We start from the raw sequence: 12258 nt of genomic DNA on the forward strand, positions 1-12258 counted from the left end.
GACTTCCCTGGTGGTCCAGTGGTGAAGAATCTGCCTTCCAATGCGGGGGACATGTGTTCGATCCCTGGTCAGGGAACTAAGATCCCACATGCTGCAGGGCAACTAAGCCCATGCACCACAACTACTGAGCTCTTGCACCTCAGTGAGAGAGCCTGCATACCACAAACTACAGAGCCCATGCTCCCTGGAGCCCACGTGCCACAACTAGAGAGAGAAAACCCACATGCCACAGCTAGAGAGAAGCCTGCATGCCACAACTAGAGGGAAGTCCACACACCACAATGAAGAGCCCACATGCCTCAATGGAAGATCCCGCATGCCTCAATGAAGATCCCGCGTGCTGCAACTAAGACCCAAAGCAGACAAATAAATAAATAAATAAATATTAAGAAAAAAACATTGTATTAGCTCTTATAGGTCCTTTGTATTTCCAAGTGAATTTTATTTCATTTTATTTTATTTTTTATATTTTGTTATGTGGCAAAGAATAATTAAATTTGCCAATGGAATTACAGTTACTAATCAATTGACTTTTTAATTTTTTTGTCTGTGTCGAGTTGCATGCAGGATCTTAGTTCCCCGACCAGGGATCAAACCCATGCCCTCTGCACTGGAAGCGTGGAGTCTTAACCACTGGACCACCAGGGCAGTCCCTCCAAATGAATTTTAGAATCAGTTTGTTAATTTCTATAAAAATGCCTGCAGGGACTTCCCTGGTGGTGCAGTGAAGAATCCGCCTGCCAATGCAGGGGACACGGGTTTGAGCCCTGGTCCAGGAAGATCCCACATGCCACAGAGCAACTAAGCCCATGCACCACAACTACTAAACCTGTGCTCTAGAGCCTGTGAGCCACAACTGCTGAGTCCGCATGCCACAAGTACTGAAGCCTGTGTGCCTAGAGCCCGTGCTTCACAATAAGAGAAGCCACCGCAATGAGAAACCCACACACCACAACGAAGAGTAGCCCCCGCTCACCGCAACTGCAGAAAGCCCATGTGCAACAACGAAGACCCAACACAGCCAAATAATAATAATAAGAATTAATTAATTTTTTAAAAACCTGCAGAAATTAGCCTAACCATATATGGGCAGCTGATTTACTACAAAGGCACAAAGGCAGTAATTCAATGGAGAAATGACAGCTTTTTCAATAAATGGTGCTGGAAAAACTGGATATTCATATGCAAAAAAAAAAAAACTGTGTTTTTAAAGAACGTGCATCCATATCCATGTATATATCCATATACCAAAATAACTCAAATGAATCATACACCTAAATGTAAGACATAAAGGTATAAAACTTTCTAAAAAGGAAAAAACATAGGGCAAAATCTTTATGACCTTAGATTAGGCAGAGATTTCTTAAATAAGATCCTACAATCTGTAATAAAAGAATAAATTGATACATTTGACTTCACAAAATTTTTTTTTAATTTTAAAAGACTCTTAAGAGAGTGAAAAGTAAGCCACTGGGAGAAAATCTTTACAAAGTATATACTGATAAAGGATGTATCCAGAATAAATTAAGAACTCTCAAAATTCAACAATAAGAAAGCAACCTAATTTTTTTAATGGGCAAAAGATTTGAACAGATACTTCACCAGGAAGATACATGGATGTCAAGAAGCACATGAAGAGATGCTCAGCATTATTAAGTCCTTAGGAAAGTCCAGATTAAAACCACAATGGGATACCACTAAATAACACTACACACCTATTAGAATAACTAAAATTAAAATGACTAAGAGTTGGTGAAAAGATGGAAAAACTGTAACTCTCATACACTGTTTATAGGAATGTAAAATAGTACAATCACTTTGGAAAACAGTTTGGTAGTTTCTTTAAAATTTAAACATATACCTACCATATGATTCAGACACCCCACTCCTAGGTATTTACAAACGAAAAAAAGGAAGTATATGACTGTACAGAAGCTTGTACATGAATGTTTGTAGCAGCTTTCTTTGTAGTAACCCAAAACTAGAAACAACTCAAATGTACTTCCACAGATGAGTGGATAACCAATTATGGTATGTCCACACAATGGAATACTACTCAGCAATAAAAAGGGATGAAGTATGGATACATGACACAACCTGGATAATTCTCTAAATGGTTATGCTGAGGGAAAGGGGTGGACACAAAAGAGTACATACTCTGTAACTTCATTTATATAAAACTCTAGAAAATGCAAATTAATGTGTAGTCATAAGAAGCAAATCAGTGGTTGCCAGGGACTGAGGGGAGAGATTACAAAGGATGTGGGCAAACTTGGTGGTGGTAAAAATGTTTATTATCTTGATGTGGTGATGATTCACAGGTGTTACACGTATGTCAAAATTATCCAAGTGTATATATACAATGTATCATGCCAATTATATCTCAATAAACTGTTTTTAAAATAATAAACAAAAATAATACTACAAATAATCCTATGCCAAAAAATTTACAAATTTAGGGGAAAAACTGATAATTTCTTAGAAAAACATAACCTTCCAAATCTGACTCAAGAAGTATAAAATCTGAATAGCTTCAACTAGACAGCAACTGTTTGGTTGCCCAGATTCCCTTTCCCTGACCAGTGCACTCATCCCCTGCTGCTGTGTTAACTGCTAAATTTTTACAGCTTCCCTCCGCCTCCCAGAATCACTCCCAGATCAAGGTCAGAAAACATAGCCCTTTCTCCTCTGCCTGTAGCCTATAACTGACTGAAGCAAGGATACAAAAGGCCAGCCCCTTGCATCAAGGAGGGACAATTCTATGGAGAATTTTATTCTCTCTATACCCCTCCTCTGGGAATCAAGGCAAGGCTGGACTTCACCTGAGATCACCTCCTTGCCAGGTTCTTCTCCTTCCCAATCCTGCTCCCCAACCATCCTTTCAGGTTTTTCCTCAAATAAATTGCAAATTTATTTGAGGAAAAATAAAATGCAAAAAAATAAAATGCAAACCCTGTCTCAGGTTTTGCTTTTAGTGACCCCAACTTAAGAAACCCATAACCATTAAATAAATGGAATTAGTCATTCAAATTCGGAAGTGCTTGTTAAACCAGAGGGCTGAGTTCCAGTCCCAGATTACCACTTCCCAGCTGTGTGACCTTGAGCAGCTTACCTAATCTCTCCGTGCCTCAGGTTCATCATTTGTAAATGGAGATAATAATTCTGTTATAATATAAATAATAATTTGTAAATGGAGATAATAATTACATATATGTGTGTGTGCACATATTGATACATAATCCCACCTGGACCAGATAGTTTCACCAACAAAATCAACTTATGAGAAAAAATCTGTGAGGAACATTTAATCCAAACTAAAACTTTTCCAGAGAATATAAATTGAGGGAACATGTCATGATTAATTTTATAAAACTAGTATAAACTTGATATCAAAGTAAGAAAAACTATGAAAGAGGAAAACTGGAAGCCAATCGAATTTATGGATACAAATGCAAAACATCATAATCAAAATATGTCTTGTTCTTTTCCTTTAAGTTTTTAGATATATGCTATGAAAAAAAGGATCCGATTTCATTTTTGTTTCGAATGGAAAACACATTGTCCAAGCGCCATTTATTAATCTGCAGTAAATTAATTTCTGTCATACCTAAATTTTCCATCTATATGAGAGTCTAAGTCCTCTATTCTGGTTTTGTGGGTCAGCTTATCTATTACTGCATGTTGTCACACTGTTTAAATAATTATAACTTTTAAAATCTTGTCATCTGGTACCATAATACTCCCAGTCTTCTTATTCTTCTTCTAAATTGTCTTAGCTATTTTCAGCTCTTTGCTCTTTTGTATGAATTATAGAATGGTTTTGTCATTTTTAATGAAAAAGTCCTGTGGGTATTTTCACTGTAATCACATTAAAGAAAATCTAGTTTTGCTACATACCAGCAATATCCAGTGATGTGGGAAAGAATATCACATTGACAAGAGCAACAAAAATATATATGATGTCTAGAAATAGGATGAAAAAGAAAGTATAAGAGCCCTATGTAGAAAGCTAAACACTTTTTTAAATTGAAGTATAGCTTATATACAATGCTGTGCCAATTTCTGCCTCACAGCAAAGTGACTCATTTATACACATATAGACATTCTTTTTTTCACATTCTTTTCCATTATGGTTTATCCCAGGAGAATGGATATAGTTCCCTGTGCTATACAGTAGGACCTTGTTGTTTATCCATCCTATATATAATAGTTTGCCTCTACCAACCCCAAACTCCCAGTCCATCCCTCTCCCTCCCGCCTCCCTCTTGGCAACCACAAGTCTGATCTCAGGGGAGCTTGGTGGGCAGTCACTGCAAGCGGGGCTCAGGCTACAGAGGTGATGAGCTCAGGCATCCTGACTCCCATGTGGTGGTTGCGATGTTTTTCTCCAGGGCCTGGCCATGGGTGGGGGAAGACAGGCTCTCAGAGCACAAGAATTATTTAAAACATACAATGAAGATAACAAAGGCTATCTAAGCAGAGAGGACTTTAAAGTTGCTGTTGTAATGCTGTTTGGGTACAAGCCCTCCAAGCTGTGTGGCTGACAGGGTCTTAGTGCTCTAGCCAGGTATCAGGCCTGAGCCTCTGAGGTGGGAGAGCCGAGTTCCGGACATTGGACCACCAGAGACCTGCTGGCCCCACATAATATCAGTTGGTGAGAGCTCTCCCAGAGATCTCCATCTCAATGCTAAGACCCAGCTCCACTCAACAACCAGCAAGCTCCAGTGCTAGACACCCCATGCCAAACAGCTAGCAAGACACGAACACAACCATACCCATTAGCAGACAGGCTTCCTAAAATCATAGTAAGTTCACAGACACCCCAAAACACATCACCAGTTGCAGTCCTGCCCACCAGAAAGACAAGATCCAGCCTCATCCACCAGAACACAGGCACCAGTCCCCTCCACCAGGAAGCCTACATAACCCACTGAACCAACCTTACCCACTGGGGGCAGACAGCAAAAACAATGGGAACTACGAACCTGCAGCCTGCGAAAGGGAGACCCCAAACACAGTGAGTTAAGCAAAATGAGAAGACAGAGAAATATGCAGCAGATGAAGGAGCAAGGTAAAAACCCATCAGACCAAACAAATGAAGAGGAAATAGGCAATCTACCTGAAAAAGAATTCAGAGTAATGGTAGTAAAGATGTTCCAGAATCTTGGAAATAGAATGGGGAAGATACAAGAAACGTTTAACAACGACCTAGAAGAACTAAAGAGCAAACAAACAATGATGAACAACACAATAAATGAAATTAAAAATTCTCTAGACGGAATCAACAGCAGAATAACTGAGGCAGAAGAATGGATAAGTGACCTGGAAGATAAAATACTGGAAATAACTACCACAGAGCAGAATAAAGAAAAAAGAATGAAAAGAATTGAGGACAGTCTCAGAGACCTCTGGGACAACATTAAATGCACCAACATTCAAATTATAGGGGTCCCAGAAGAAGAAGAGAAAAAGGGACTGAGAAAATGTTTGAAGATATTATAGTTGAAAAGTTCTCTAATATGGGAAAGGAAATAGTCAGTCAAGGCCAGGAAGCACACAGATTTCCATACAGGATAAATCCAAGGAGAAACACGCCAAGACACATATTAATCAAACTATCAAAAATTAAATACAAAGAAAAAATATTAAAAGCAGCAAGGGAAAAGCAACAAATAACATACAAGGGAATCCCCATAAGGTTAACAGCTGATCTTTCAGCAGAAAGTGTGCAAGGCAGAAGGGAGTGGCAGGACATATTAAAAGTGATGAAAGAGAAAAATCTACAACCAAGATTACTTTACCCATCAAGGATCTCATTCAGCCTTGACAGAGAAATTAAAACCTTTACAGACAAGCAAAAGCTAAGAGAATTCAGCAACACCAAAGCAGCTTTACAGCAAATGCTAAAGGAACTTCTCTAAGCAAGAAACATAAGAGAAGGAAAAGACCTACAAGAACAACCCGAAACAATTAAGTAAATGGTAATGGGAATGCACATATCAATAATTACCTTAAATGTAAATGGATTAAATGCTCCCACCAAAAGACACAGACTGGCTGAATGGATACAAAAACAGGACCCATATATATGCTGTCTACAAGAGACCCACTTCAGACCTAGGGACACATACAGACTGAAAGTGAGGGGATGGAAAAAGATATTCCATGCAAATGGAAATCAGAAGAAAGCTGGAGTAGCAATTCTCATATCAGACAAAATAGACTTTAAAATAAAAACTATTACAAGAGACAAAGAAGGACACTACATAATGATCAAGGGATCAATCCATGAAGAAGATATAACAATTGTAAACATTTATGCACCCAACATAGGAGCACCTCAATACATAAGGCAAATACTAACAGCCATAAAAGGGGAAATCGACAGTAACACAATCATAGTAGGGGACTTTAACACCCCACTGTCACCAATGGACAGATCATCCAAAATGAAAATAAATAAGGAATCACAAGCTTTAAATGATACATTATACAAGATGGATTTACTTGATATTTATAGGACATTCCATCCAAAAACAACAGAATACACATTTTTCTCAAGTGCCTATGGAACATTCTCCAGGATAGATCATATCTTGGGTCACAAATCTAGCCTTGGCAAATTTAAGAAAATTGAAATCGTATCGAGTATCTTTTCTGACCACAACGCTATGAGACTGGATATCAATTACAGGAAAAGATCTGTAAAAAATACAAACACATGGAGGCTAAACAATACACTACTTAATAACGAAGTGATCACTGAAGAAATCAAAGAGGAAATCAAAAAGTACTTAGAAACAAATGACAATGGAGACACGACGACCCAAAACCTATGGGATACAGCAAAAGCAGTTCTAAGAGGGAAGTTTATAGCAATACAATCATACCTTAAGAAACAGGAAGCATCTCGAATAAACAACCTAACTTTGCACCTAAAGCAATTAGAGAAGGAAGAACAAAAAACCCCCAAATTTAGCAGAAGGAAAGAAATCATAAAGATCAGATCAGAAATAAATGAAAAAGAAATGAAGGAAACAATAGCAAAGATCAATAAAAGTAAAAGCTGGTTCTTTGAGAAGATAAATAAAATTGATAAACCATTAGCCAGACTCATCAAGAAAAAAAGGGAGAAGACTCAAATCAATAGAATTAAAAATGAAAAAGGAGATGTAACAACTGACTCTGCAGAAATACAAAAGATTATTAGAGATTACTACAAGCAACTCTATGCCAATAAAATGGACAACCTGGAAGAAATGGACAAATTATTAGAAATGCACAACCTGCCAAGACTGAACCAGGAAGAAATAGAAAATATGAACAGACCAATCACAAGCACTGAAATTGAAACTGTGATTCAAACTCTTCCAACAAACAAAAGCCCAGGACCAGATGGCTTCACAGGTGAATTCTATCAAATATTTAGAGAAGAGCTAACACCTATCCTTCTCAAACTCTTCCAAAAGATAGCAGAGGGAGAAACACTCCCAAACTCATTCTATGAGGCCACCATCACCCTGATACCAAAACCAGACAAAGACGTCACAAAGAAAGAAAACTACAGGCCAATATCACTGATGAACATAGATGCAAAAATCCTCAACAAAATACTAGCAAACAGAATCCAACAGCACATTAAAAGGATCATACACCATGATCAAGTGGGGTTTATTCCAGGAATGCAAGGATTCTTCAATATACGCAAATCAATCAACGTGATACACCATATCAACAAACTGAAGGAGAAAACCCATATGATCATCTCAATAGATGCAGAGAAAGCTTTTGACAAAATTCAGCACCCATTTATGATAAAAACCCTGCAGAAAGTAGGCATAGAGGGAACTTTCCTCAATATAATAAAGGCCATATATGACAACCCCACAGCCGCATTGTTCTCAATGGTGAAAAACTGAAACCATTTCCACTAAGATCAGGAACAAGACAAGGTTGCCCACTCTCACCACTCTTATTCAACCTAGTTTTGGAAGTTCTAGTCACAGCAATCAGAGAAAATAAAGAAATAAAAGGAATCCAAATAGGAAAAGAAGAAGTAAAGCTGTCACTGTTTGCAGATGACATGATACTATACATAGAGAATACTAAGGATGCTACCAGAAAACTACTAGCACTAATCAATGAATTTGGTAAAGTAGCAGGATACAAAATTAATGCACAGAAATCTCTTGCATTCTTATACACTAACGATGAAAAATCCGAGAGGGAAATTAAGAAAACATTCCCATTTACCATTGCAACAAAAAGAATAAAATATCTAGGAATAAACCTACCTAAGGAGACAAAAGACTTGTATGCAGAAAACTATAAGACACTGATGAAAGAAATTAAAGATGATACAAATAGGTGGAAACATATACCATGTTCTTGGATTGGAAGAATCAACATTGTGAAAATGACTCTATTACCCAAAGCAATCTACAGATTCAATGCAATCCCTATCAAATTACCACTGGCATTTTTTACAGAACTAGAACAAAAAATTTCACAATTTGTATGGAAACACAAAAGACCCCGAATAGCCAAAGCAATCTTGAGAACGAAAAATGGAGCTGGAGGAATCAGGCTCCCTGACTTCAGACCATACTACAAGGCCACAGTAATCAAGACAGTATGGTACTGGCACAAAAACAGAAATATAGATCAATGGAACAGGATAGAAAGCCCAGAGATAAACCCACACACATATGGTCACCTTATCTTTGATAAAAGAGGGAAGGATATACAGTGGAGAAAAGACAGCCTCTTCAATAAGTGGTGCTGGGAAAACTGGACAGCTACCTGTAGAAGTATGAAATTAGAACACTCCCTAACACCACACACAAAAATAAACTCAAAATGGGTTAAAGACCTAAATGTAAGGACAGACACTATCAAACTCTTAGAGGAAAACATAGGCAGAACACTCTATGACATAAACCACAGCAAGATCCTTTTTGACCCATCTCCTAGAGAAATGGAAATAAAAACAAAAATAAACAAATGGGATCTAATGAAACTTAAAAGCTTTTGCACAGCAAAGGATACCATAAACAAGACTAAAAGACAACCCTCAGAATGGGAGAAAATATTTGCAAATGAAGCAACTGACAAAGGATTAATCTCCAAAATTTATAAGCAACTCATGCAGCTCAATAACAAAAAAACAAACAACCCAATCCAAAAATGGGCAGAAGAACTAAATAGACATTTCTCCAAAGAAGATATACAGATCACCAACAAACACATGAAAGAATGCTCAACATCATTAATCATTAGAGAAATGCAAATCAAAACTACAATGAGATATCACCTAACACCGGTCAGATTGGCCATCATCAAAAACTCTAGAAACAATAAATGCTGGAGAGGGTGTGGAGAAAAGGGAGCTCTCTTGCACTGCTGGTGGGAATGTAAATTGATACAGCCACTATGGAGAACAGTATGGAGGTTCCTTAAAAAACTACAAATAGGACTACCATATGACCCCGCAATCCCACTACTAGGCATATACCCTGAGAAAACCATAATTCAAAAAGAGTCATGTACCACAATGTTCATTGCAGCTGTATTTACAATAGCCAGGACATGGAAGCCACCTAAGTGTCCATCAACAGATGAATGGATAAAGAAGATGTGGCACATATATACAATGGAATATTACTCAGCCATAAAAAGAAATGAAATTGAGTTATTTGTAATGAGGTGGATAGACCTGGAGTCTGTCATACAGAGTGAAGTAAGTCAGAAGGAGAAAAACAAATACTGTATGCTAACACATATATATGGAATCTAAGGAAAAAAAATGTCATGAATAGATTAGTGGTAGGACTGGAATAAAACACAGACCTACTAGAGCATGGACTTGAGGATATGGGGAGGGGGAAGGGTAAGCTGTGACAATGTAAGAGAGTGGCAGGGACATATACACACTACCAAAAGTAAACTAGATAGCTAGTGGGAAGCCTCCGCATAGCACAGGGAGTTCACCTCTGTGCTTTGTGACCACCTAGAGGGGTGGGATAGGGAGGGTGGGAGGGAGGGTGACGCAAGAGGGAAGAGATATGGGAACATATGTATATGTATAACTGATTCACTTTGTTGTAAAGGAGAAACTAACACACTATTGTAAAACAGTTATACTCAAATAAAGATGTTTAAATGTCACACACACAAAAAAACAGTGCAAACTGCCAAGTGTATTAAAAATATATATATATGTGCTTGATTGTATGTATACCCCCTTCACCAAAATCACATATATACTGACCTTCCCCCCTGCCTCTTTGGAGCAGCTTCTCAGAGCTATGTGAAATGCTGTCTCCCAGGCTGCAGTCCTCATTTTGCCCCAAATAAAACTTAACTCGCAACTCTCACGTTGTACATTTTTTTAAGTCAACACACATCTAGCCACTCCCCTCTAAGGTTTTGCTCTGGAAAGGAGCAAGTTCCACACAAGGGACCCCAACTTCTGAGCCTCCTATGATCTTGGGAATGTACTCCCTCACTTGGGGGGGGCCTTGTCCCTCATCACACCTCCACCTCCTCCAGCACTTTCTTCTCCTCCCAGGGGGGTCCCTCCAAATCTGTCCTCAGAGGAGCTGGAAACAATATTGACCTCCCTTTCCTGAAGATAGAAGTGAGGAAAAGACGTGCTGAAACTAGTCCTTTCCCCTCCCCTGCTTTTAAAAAAAAATTTAATGGAGTATAGTTGCTTTACAATGTTGTGTTAGTTTCTGCTGTACAGCAAAGTGAATCAGCTATACCTATATACATATCCCCTATTTTTTAGATTTCCTTCCCATTTAGGTCACCACAGAGCATTGAGTAGAGTTCCCTGTGCTATACAGCGGGTCCTCATTAGTTACCTATTTTATACATAGTATCAATAGTGTATATGTGTCAATCCCAATCTCCCAGTTCATCCCCCCTTCCCCCCTTGGTATGCATAAGTTTGTTCTCTACATCTGTGTCTCTATTTCACTTTTGCAAATAAGTTCATCTGTACCATTTTTCTAGATTCCAAATATAAGTGATATTATATATTTGTTTTTCTCTTTCTGACTTGCTTCACTCTGTATGACAGTCTCTAGGTCCATCCAGGTCTCTGCAAATGGCACTATTTCATTTCTTTTTATGGCTGAGTGATATTCCATTGTATATATGTAAATACCACATCTTCTTTATCCATTCGTCTGTTGATGGACACTTAAATTGCTTCCCTTTTCTCCCCCTTGTTAACTGTAGTGTAAGCCCGACATCTGGCTTTTCTTTTTGTCATGCAAGTGCATGACTTAATTTTGATGGCTGAGGCATCCACTTCAAAGGTGGCCTCCACCTCAAAGATGGCTATCTCGATAAATACACATTGCCAGCCACAAAGGACTAAGTAAAAAGCCAGGTCATGCCCCCACCCACTCCCCCCCCCCAACTTTGTTTTAGAGATCTTGGTTGATTTCAGTGACTCACCATTTGGCCCCCTTGTTTTTTCTCTTCTCACACTTTAAATTCCTGCTCTTATGTTTTTTGGGGGATTTTTTTTTGTGAGTTTTTTTTTTGCAGTACCTGGGCCTCTCACTGTTGTGGCCTCTCCCGTTGCAGAGCACAGGCTCCGGACGCGCAGGCTCAGCAGCCATGGCTCACGGGCCCAGCCGCTCTGCGGCATGTGGGATCTTCCCGGACCGGGGCACGAACCCGTGTCCCCTGCATTGGCAGGCGGACCCCCAAACACTGTGCCACCAGGGAAGCCGTCCTGCTCTTATGTTTTAAATTCACTAATAAAGAGTGAGGCCATGAAACCCTAAGTCCTCAGCTTGGACCCCAATAAAAGCAGAACCCCAGGCCTGGGCCCTCTGTCTACCCACAGCCTCACTGTGTGACCCCAGGTGTGCCACGTAATTTCCAGGACCTGTAAGTGACAAACCTTTTTTTTTTCAAAGTTTCCTGATGATTATTGCTGAGGGCTTCTTGCAACCACAATAAGAACCACAAGGGCTGGTCCAGCCATAACATTGGTTATCAATAGGCTGAGATGGGCATAAAACAATATAATTTATTTCAACCATCTAGGAAGGAACCTAGGGGTCAGGTTTGGAACTTTCCAGGGAATCAGGAAGTCTGGATGAAGTCTGAATCACAGAATTCTAGAGTTTAAGAGAGAAGAGAGACCATCCACCTGGTTTATTTGCTACTTACCAGCCTGCCCTGGAGTAAGAGCTAAGAGAAATCAGCTTATATTAACATTCATCGACATTAGAA

The sequence above is a fragment of the Kogia breviceps genome, chromosome 3, assembly GCF_026419965.1.
Source record: "Kogia breviceps isolate mKogBre1 chromosome 3, mKogBre1 haplotype 1, whole genome shotgun sequence".
Lineage (NCBI taxonomy): Eukaryota > Metazoa > Chordata > Mammalia > Artiodactyla > Physeteridae > Kogia > Kogia breviceps.